Consider the following 9,926-nt stretch of genomic DNA (forward strand, 5'->3'; position numbering starts at 1 on the left):
ACAAGCTTGGAGTAGGTGATGAGCTCTCCATTAAAGCTTGGGAGGAGATAGAGTATTCTTCCTTCACACATGGTCAAGTGTGAGTGTGTGTGTGTCAATGCCAAGCAAAAATCAGCCCCCCCTCTCTCTTGGGCGAGCCCTAGCTGCTAAATAGGTCTGGCTTTTGCCTCATTGGACCTCCCCAGGTCAAGCCAATAGTAATTAAGCAGCATAAGTGATAGCCTTCTGACATGTGTCCCCCTTTCCCCTTTTGTGAGAGCTTTAGGTAATTAAATAATTAAACTAAACTCTCATTGGACCCCTTTGCCTCCTGGCCAATAGGAATCAGGCAAGCCATGGGGCTCCTGAATGCTCATTGGACCCCTTGGGAGACTGCCCAATAGTCTTCTAGGAGACTTAATTCTCATTGGTTTCTTTTATTAAATGTTTTTAAATTAATTAAACTAGATTTACTCTAGCTTAATTCTCATTGGTCCACTTCAAGGGTCTTCCAATAGGAATTTTGGGCACACCTTGTGGGCATCTGGCCTAGGGAGCTGACATGTGTCCCTCATTCCCTTTGTGTAAAGGGAGCCTGTGTGTGTGTGTGTGGCTTTCTCTCTCATCCCCTAGCTTTGGGGCTCGCCCCCTCCCATGTAGGGATGTGAAAAGACTTTTAGGGCACACACTAAGCATCCAATTTTCCCTAGGGTTGACCTTTGGACACAACCTTTGAATTTTGGAACCTTAGCATTTTGGAAGTCTTAATGGGCTGAACCTTAGGGTCTTTTTGGCCCATTGTTTCACATGGCTCTTTTGCAGATGGCCCCCCCTTTGGATCCCTATTTTCCCTCCTTTGGATCCCTACTGTGGCCGGTCTGCTAGCTTAACCAATATTCTAGCTTTTTCTCCCTTGGCACTTCCCCACATTAAATGATCAGTTTAATATGAGAAAATCATTTAGGAGAATTAGATATTGATTATTATGACATTATTCTCTATTAGGATTGAAGTTAATCAATTTTGACCTTAATTAAGACAAATGATATCATTTAAGTTTAGATAATTATCAAAACTTGTTTATATTGTTAGGAATTTGGGAAAATTATGTCATAATTTTTTAATCAATCTCTGTATTTAATTAGGCAAAAATTAGTTTTTTTATTTAATCTTAAAACTAATGATGAACTTAGCAAACTAGTTTAATAAATCACAAGATAACTATCAAAGTTAGAAAATAATTTTAGATAGGGATAATTATCTAATATCAAAAAATAAATTTATCTTATGAATTAAGCTAAAATTATATGGTTTTAGCTGTAAATTAAAGGGGAAAATTAGTTAATTATCTTAGATAATTATTAGAGATAGAAACACCATTGAAAAGTTGTGGTAATTAGTCATGGACATAAAATTAGTTTAGCTAGTTATTTAAGCTAAACATTGTTTGATTCTAGTTGTAAATTAAAGGGGGGAAACTACTTAATTATCTTAAATAACTACATGATAATTATGAGAGATAGAAAATACTACTAGCAAGTGGGGATAATTAGATCATGGAATGAAAATTATTTTAGCTTATTGATTAAGCTAAAATTGTTTGATTTTAGTTGTAAATTAGTTATATATTTTAGATAGTTACATGACAATTATCAAAGATAGAGAACACCATTAAAAAGTCAAGATACCTAGATCAGGATAGAAAATTAGTTTAGCCAATTAGTTAAGCTAAAATTATCTAATTTGAGCTATAAATTGAAGGAAAATTAGTTAATTAGATTAGATAATTACTTGATAATCATTAGAGATATAAAACACCATAAGCCATGTAAGATAACTAGCCCATGGATAGAAAATTACTTTATCTAATTAATGAAGCTAAAATTGTTTTCTTTTTGCTGTAAATTAAAGAGGAAAACTAGTTAATTAGCATAAATAACTTGCCTCCCGTGTGCATTCTACGTATTTTGTAAAAGATATGTCTTGACCAACATGCCTTTTATATGTAGCTGTGACAGCACTCCGCTCCGAGTGCGATGGAGACTGAGGCTGCAATTGCGAAAGAGTTGATCCATCTCTGCTCATAGATGCTGCTCGTCCCTCCACTAGATCTAGTTGATCGGGTAAAAGAGAAGCTAAGAAGCACTACTTTGGCCCCAACAATTGTGCTTCTTAGTGTCTCTTTCACCTGATCAACAGTAGTGCTTCTTGGCGTCTCTTTCACCCGATCAACTAGATCTAGTGGAGGGACGAGCAACATCTATGAGCAGAGATGGATCACCTCCTTTGCGATTGTAGTCTCCATCGCACTTGGAGCACGGTGCTGCGTTGGTATATCAAAATTTCACGACATATCGAGGAGTGTCCCTGCTTGTGAGAACATACCTGGAGTGGAAGCAATGACGATTAAACACAATTTAAATTTCTCAAGTATAGCATATAGACAGGAATAGACAAAAAGCCATGTGAATACAATATATATTATAAAATAGAGAAAATTTATTCAAATACAATGTTTATGGCTTTAAGAGGTCTCTCTCTCATCCTCGCATGGCTCAACATAACTCCATATGTCTATATAGAGCTCTCTCTTTAGGCAAATGACCTCCATTTTATTTTGTAGATCCTCTACATGCACCCCATAGAGAGTAGTAGCTTGATGCTCGTTTGACACCACCTCAGCGGCTTCTAGCTGAGCATCTTCTCCAATCTCCCCCGTTGATGCCGCTGTGATTGGTACATGGTATTCCTCATACATTCGTGCACTACGAGGGGCTACCTCTATGACGTATCACCAGTTTGATGTATACTTTGTAGGATGAAATATCACCTGCCAGATCCACATAACTTACATGAGAGCTTCCAAGCACATAACTTCTAAAATTGGATGTTAACTATTTACGGACTTACTTGTTCAAATGCTCGGGTAGTACAAAAGTGTCTCTTAGGTCGGTCCATTTTTTAGTTGAATCCACCTCAAGGAAAACAGACTCTCCTCTGTGCATAGTAGCATTGCGACCCTCCATGTTTATCTTGAACCATTGCACGTCGAACAAGTTGACAAAAAATCCTCTATAATCGATCCTCAAAATCTCTTGCAGTGTGCCGAAGTAAGTGATTTTCACCACCACATGATCTGCATCAGAGGACCGTCATTGACTAGACTATTCAAATTTTTCCATGATTCCACAATCTTGAGTAAAACAATTTTTATCGATCCGTCCCACCCTAAAATGTCTACCTTTATACCATGCTGCTGTGTATGACTTATACTACAACCAACAAAAATTAAAAGTGACAGTTCAATCATCTAGAGAGTCGCTAGTCGTACATTGCAAACTTATCTTGGTTGTGCAACCCCGAGAGGACTCCCACTCCTCCTCAATCACTTTTTCACCGCGCTATTGTGCACTTTTCAATTGGTTGTGCAACCATCTTAAGCTCATGAATGTTGATAGGCTCTCCACACCTATCGGATAATGCATCGGCGGTTGTCTTCCCTATCTCTACTTGATTGGTGCCCTTTGTTGCTCTTGCTTTGCATAATCGTATTGTGAAATCCACTTTTGCAACACTAGATTGTGAAGCATGCAAAACCGGTTGTTTTTAGCCTCTAGATCTTTCCTCATCTTCTTCTCAACACCGAGATTGCACATGACAATCGCAGATATATATGAGCTCATCATCTATGGTTTGCCATAGCATGTCCCAGACTTTATCAAATCCGTCTAGCCACTCTCCAATGTAAACTAGGGACAATGATATCAACCAATCTTCTGCCATGCTACCCTCCAGGCGTGCCTTCTAACACACATATCCCTTGAGCAAGTGATTGATCATGAGTATAGCCCAATATGATAACTCGTACCATACAGAGAATCTCTTTATCCTTGGGGGCAAACGGCCATCACACATCTCGTTCTTCTCTAACCATGCTTATGCAGACATCCTCGGTGGCTCTCTTTCCAAAAATCCGTCGTGTAACTCATGATTCTCTGCAAAATATGCTAGATGACCTTTGTAGATTTGCTTCTTCAATGAGGGCGCTCGACGTGCATTAAGTTTAGGTCCACATGTGACACATGCTCTGTATCCGCTTGTTTGAAGCTCGGCATGTATACACATGAAAATACATAAGCTTGAGAAAAACCAAGATTTATAGTGTTTTGAGTTTGAGTGTAAATCACCTGAGCATTCTACTAGTCCGGGATAGTCATGCATGGTCCACATTAGAATGCCTCTGATCAAAGCATTCCGTCGACCTGTGTGTCGGCTCATATCCCGGCTTATATCCACCACTTCTATACCAATCCACAATTGTTGTAGCTCTTCCAATAGTGGACAAAGATACACATCCATATTCTTCACTTTATACCGCCCCGGCACAATCAAGCTTAGAAACAGGTGCCGTTCTTGGTAGGCTTCCCTCGAAAATTCCGGTCATGTATCGTCTATATGTTTCTAGGCTGCACAATCTGCAGGAATCTGTAGCACAACATCCGAAGATCTATTATCCTCGTGTCATGATGCTAGGGCGGCCATGGACTTACATTCAAAGAAATGCTTGATGCAAGGAAGCCGAGGAAATCTAGCAAAACCTTTTGTGGAATTTATTGTCCATGGAGATCTACTCGATATCTCTCGGAATCCATTTCGGACACTTTTCCATGTCTATGTATTCCCCTCTTAAAAGAATGCAGTCGTTAGGACAAGCATGAATCTAATTGTAATCCATCCCCAAGTTTTGCAAGATCTTTCTCTCTGGAAGTTGGCATCACATTATCAACTGGGAGTATGTGCTCTTTGAGCAATCTACACAACGAAAAAAATGCGGTACACTTGTGTAAGTAATCTATCAGATCATTATACATCTAGAGTTTTTTATTGAAGTAAACACATTGTAATAGATCACCTGAAAAGTGTTGTGACGCTAGTGTCACTCCATCCAAACTTTGCCTGCATGTTGAGAAGAACCAGGAGTGCCTTCAATCTAAACAGACGTACTCCATCATACAATGGCGTATCGGCTTCACTGTTCATATCATCATAGATAAATCTTTTTGAATCCATGATCATCTCGATCATTTTATCGGTCTCGGGCTCAAACATTGCCTCGTTGGGAACGTGGTCCGCATGATCATCCTCAGAGCTGTCAGAGGCTACATCTTGTGGCCTCGCGTATGCTGCTTGATAAACGTGCCTGCGAATACGTCTATTGGGTTGCAAGATTGCTGCCTGTTGGCCATCGTCAGAGTCCGACGAGTTATAAATGGCAACAACTCGATCTATAATGGATGGATCAAACTTTCCAGATTCACGAACGTGCTTCAAAGAATCACATCTTGTCCGTCGCACATCATGCTTGCGTTGATTACAAGGACATAAGATCCTAGTTGAGAGATAGGTGTTTCAATTGGACGGCCCCACATCCTCGTCGCTACTCATAATGAATATAAAAACCTTATAACCCGAACATAAATTTAATACTCTATTGGCATCCTCCATCTTCTCTCTCTCTCTCTCTCTCTCTCTCTCTCTCTCTCTCTCTCTCTCTCTCTCTCTCTCTTTGTTCACACTATAAACTACCTCACATTCTCTAGTCATGTCTGATCCCCGCACACCTCGGTCTAGAGGTGCACGAAGATCAGAACCACTGGGTTATAATCTCCTCGAATTTGGTCAATGCCTATATTTGTGGGTACGAGAAATCTACAGACCCACGTCTACATGATAGTGCATGTAGTGGACAAAACCACTTTGCCTCTTCTCTAGTTGTAGCAATTCATAGCATTTTAACATCTCTTCACAACAGATCTTTGTTCAAGGGATTATGTAGCACATTACATGCTTGCCTCCAATCTGAGTATCATACCATTGAAAGCTTTCCAACTTAAGGTCGCATCTGTAGAGAGGAAGAGAGAGATCGCCGTTCACCTAACTCTAATTTATTTCCATAATCCGGAAGGTAGACTTTAATATAAAAACTAAATCCAAAATCTAATCTTAAATCTAACCTAATTGAACATATGGTGATTCTGAGCTAATTGAACATGGTTAGTGGGTGAGTTAATAGGTGTTAGATTCTGATGGGAATATGCATATTGTTGTGTACCTAGTGTTTGTTCTTTGGGCAAAGCCTTCATTGACATACCCTAAAATCTAACCTAAATCTAGTTTATCTAATCTAATCTTAAATCTGACATAAATCTAGATATAATCTAATCTTAAACTCAATAAACCTAAATCAAACTTAAACCTAATTGTAATCTAACTTAAATCTAAATCTAATCTAATCTTAAATTTTGTCTTAATCTTAAATCTAAATCTAATATAATCTTAAACTCAACATAACCTAAATCTAATCCAATCTTAAATCCTAAACTTAAATGTAATCTAGCTTAAATCTAACCTAGCTAATCTTAAATCTTGCTCTAATTTTAAATCTAACGTAAATGTAAATCTAACCTAAACCTAAATGTAATCTAACCTAATCTTAAATCTAATTTAAATCTTAACCTAATCTTAACTCTAACTAATTTAATATTTTCTCTACTTTATCTCTCTCTCTCTCTCTCTCTCTCTCTCTCTCTTTTCTCTCCTTACCTCTCTCTTTTTGTCTTCTCCCCCTTCTCCCTCTCTCTCTCTCTCTCTTTGTTTTCTCCTCTCTCGCTCTCGCTCTCTCTCTCTCTCTCTCTCTCTCTCATTTTCTCTCTTTACTCTCTCTCTCTCTCTCTCTCTCTCTCAATGTGTGTGTGTATGCATTCTTTGTTTATGCATGTGTGTGTATGTGTTTCTTGCTTATGCATGTCTGTACTCTCTCTCTCTCTCTCTCTCTCTCTCTCTCTCTCTCTCAAAGACACAATGTGTGTGTGTGTGAGAGAGATAGAGGGAGAGAGAGAGAAAGAGGGGAAGGGAACATGAGAGAGCAGAGGGAAGGAGTATACCTGGCTCTCCTTCCTCTCCTCGTGTGTGTGTGTGCCCGGGGGGGGGGGGGAAGAAAGAGAGAGAGAGAGGGAGAGTGTGGGTTTACCTCTTTCGCTTAAGCGCCGAAACTCAGATCTGAGATCTGAGTTTTGGCGTTCTCGGTATATTTTTTACCCTTGTACAGGTCGCTATGGACGTTGCTATAGGCGTCACTATGCAACAAAGAAAATAGCGACGCCGTGGATTTTTACTTTGAGCGTCGCACTGCGAGCGTCGCCAATGTGAAGTACCTCTTGTAGTATATATGATTTATAATTTATTTGAATTCAAAGTTCCTCCCAAAATGGAGTTTAAATTCTAGCGGGTAAAACCATATCATGTAGCATATCTATGGAAGTCTTAGCATCGTGAAATAGATGATGAGATGAGGAGAAGGTGGGAACATCTTTGGTTCACACACTGTGTAGCAGATCTGATAGCAAGCTACAAAATAGGTGGGTAAAATTAATAACCATAGGATGTAGCAAGTTCGAGTCTCAAAAGAGACGGCTTTGGAATTTGCAGGTGCCGACATGCTAGTACACAGCCTGTCGAGAAAATTAGTAGCGTAGGCAAAAAAGCATGAACAATCATGAGCTAGGCCTTGAGGTTTGGTGTGTTGTAGCAACGATGACCGGCGGTTACAAGTGATGATGCAGAAAACAACTCGGGAGTTTACTAAAGTAAATGTAACATAGCATGTGCATTCAACAAAAGGGATTTTATATTTTTGTAAAGTTACAGAACAGGTGTACATAGGGCCTATAAAGGGTACTTTTATTCTATTTTGGTGAACTCATGTGACATAGGAATGCTTCTACATTGTGAACGTCCCAGGGAAAAAACGCCAATAGCTACAATGCTATGGGTTAAAAACTCATTTGTCCCTTTTTCTTGATTTAAAAACTATTCCCACAGTCGGAAATTGGTAAGTTTGTCTTATGTATTGCAAGGAAGCTCCTTATCTTCGACACCACACACATATTCATCCAAAAGGCTCACACAAACTACACTTATAACCAGGACGACACTAGATAAGTAGCCTAGTGAAAGCTAAAAACAGAGAGTTTAATGGGTCGTGATTGAAAATCAAAGAGTATACGATTTCAATGCTTAAAGTCTTTATGAAATGGCATCTGAAAGATCTTTGCACACACACAAATTTTATAGGGCAATGATGGCTACATTGATAGCCATGAAGTGACAAAATAGGCTCCAAATAAACAAAAGAAAGGAATTGAATGCACTTTCATGATTATTAAGTACTACTAACCGGAATTCCACCAAGTAAGAAGGGTAGTGGCTCATTGATATTGCCAAGAGCATGCCCAAGCTTAATTGTTAGCGATGGTGTTTAGGGCAAGGAAGAGAGCGGCTATTGGTGGTGATTAGGAGATGCTTACATGATGCTTATCACCTAATCTGGCTCTGCTACCATGTTAACCCCATGAATCTCCTCAAGGCCTAGGTGGATGATGCCTAATCATAATGGATAAGTGAGAGCCAAAATAAGTGGAAAAGGCTCTCATCAGCATCCAAAAACGATCAGGCACATTCCCGAGTTCACCATTAATTGCTTTGCAATGTTTTTGCATATTCTTCTTCGAGCAAATAATGACGCGGGAGAGCAAATAATGACGTGGGAGAGCAATAAAAATGAGTTTAATAATTAACCCTCTTCGAGCAAATAATGACGTGGGAGAGCAATAAAAATGCGGTTTTAACTGGAGAGCATTAGTAATCAAACAGCCTCAGCAAACTTCGGGTCGCTTAACGATGTTTGCAGAATTTGCGTGTATTAATTGCGTGATGGCAGGATTAATCTGGAAGTGCGGACATTCTCCGGTATATAACATACACTGCAGTGGACACTCCGAGTTGCGCTCATTTATAGGAAGCCAGAGTCTAGTAGAGTGCGCCTGATTGTACCAAGAGATCCACAGCATTCTGTGGTCCCGCGGGCAGACGTACCTGGTGGCCGAAAGGAAGATGGAGGACTCATCTCAGATATCTGCTGCAGTCCAGAGGAAACGTCGCGCTGGGGGGAAGCCGAAGCTGGTGCAAGAGAGGCCGAGACAATCACAAAAGACGGCCAGGAGGACCGCAAGCGCATACAGGAGCCTGTATCGGATGCAGAAGGCTTTAACGCAGGTATGTGTCGAGATCCCGTTAAGAGAGAGTCCATTCTAACTACCGATATTCATGAGTTGAAGGAGGAGATTATCGTTGCCCGTGATATATGTTGTTGCAGGAGGAGGACGTCGAAGTGGTGGAGGTGGTGGAGGACGAGGAGGAGGAGGGTCCTTCTGAGGAGCAGACAATGGATGCAGCGCTGACAGCCGGTGATGATGATGATGAGTTCGAAGAGGCGGAAGTGAAGGTGGACGTAACAGAGGTGCTGAGGAAGATGAGGTTGCCGTCAGCCGGTGATGGTGACGATGTCGAAGAGGCGGAAGTGAAGGTGGACGTAACGAAGGCGCTGAGGAATATGAGGTTGCCGACCGGAATCCGATTTGACGACCTGGCGCCCAGCCAGCAAGAGGAGCTGCGCCGTCGGGTAGCGAAGGAGTGCAGCCCCGACCTAGCGCCCATGAGATGTACGGTATGTCACTCCAGCATCGCAGAGTCCAGAAATGTTAAGTGCACGACTACTCGAAAGATGATCGAGTTCCGCTTCCGCTACTATAACAATCGCCATGTGGCGGGCGTGTTGCAGCCGCGCTTCAACTGCACTAACAGCGACCTCTGCATGCGGGCGCAAGTGCAGCTGACTGTGCAGCCCTCCGATAGCGTGTTGCCCCCAACGCTCTGCAAGAAGGCGCACGCTGTGCTGGAGGGGCTGGGAAAGCTCCCTGCCATCCACCACCACGCCCCTGTCACAGCACTCGGGCTCACGTCGTCGCGACGACCTGGTCGACGGCGAGGATCACGTGCAACTGGCAAGTCTCTTCATGCAGTAGCCACGCAGTCCGGCCTGCAGCTAC

At 41.3% G+C, this 9,926-nt stretch overlaps 1 pseudogene; it reads left to right on the forward strand.

Annotated features, from left to right (window-relative positions):
* The first annotated feature begins 9,262 nt into the window (after positions 1-9,262).
* On the forward strand, positions 9,263-9,582 carry LOC147446482 (uncharacterized; annotated as a pseudogene).
* Positions 9,583-9,926: the final 344 nt, after the last annotated feature.

This window comes from Adiantum capillus-veneris, chromosome 12, assembly GCF_014529385.1.
Source record: "Adiantum capillus-veneris isolate H3 chromosome 12, ASM1452938v2, whole genome shotgun sequence".
Lineage (NCBI taxonomy): Eukaryota > Viridiplantae > Streptophyta > Polypodiopsida > Polypodiales > Pteridaceae > Adiantum > Adiantum capillus-veneris.